The sequence below is a fragment of the Penaeus monodon genome, chromosome 27 (genome assembly GCF_015228065.2).
Source record: "Penaeus monodon isolate SGIC_2016 chromosome 27, NSTDA_Pmon_1, whole genome shotgun sequence".
Classification (NCBI taxonomy): domain Eukaryota; kingdom Metazoa; phylum Arthropoda; class Malacostraca; order Decapoda; family Penaeidae; genus Penaeus; species Penaeus monodon.
The window spans coordinates 39385660-39386078 of record NC_051412.1 but is presented as its reverse complement, the minus strand read 5'-3'; positions in this window follow the sequence as shown (position 1 = coordinate 39386078).

Genomic DNA, 419 nt, shown 5'->3' with positions numbered 1-419 from the left:
GTTAATTATTCATTTATTCTTCATATTACCAAGCTGCCATATATATCCTTCACGATGTTGGCCAGGACGTCATCTCTCTTTTGATCATCAGCTTGAGTCATTGCCAAGCAGAATTCTCCTATTACTTACTGTCACCTGTCTGTCCAGATCTTTTTCATGAATTTTTATCTTCCTTTTTACCAATGTTGAGAAATTCACGTTGGAGTTTTGACATGTAATCAAGTGACTCGGAAAGCATATCTCTCTGCTTCTCAGGAACAGGTGGGTCAGATGCAATTTTATTTGTATGAAGATTCTATTCAAATATATTTTCAAGGTATTTACATTTGTTTTTGTGTTTTGGTACCTAAATGAAAAAGTATTTATATCTGGATTTCCAGAATTGAGACCACTTGAGCAGGGCAAGCATTAACTTTTGA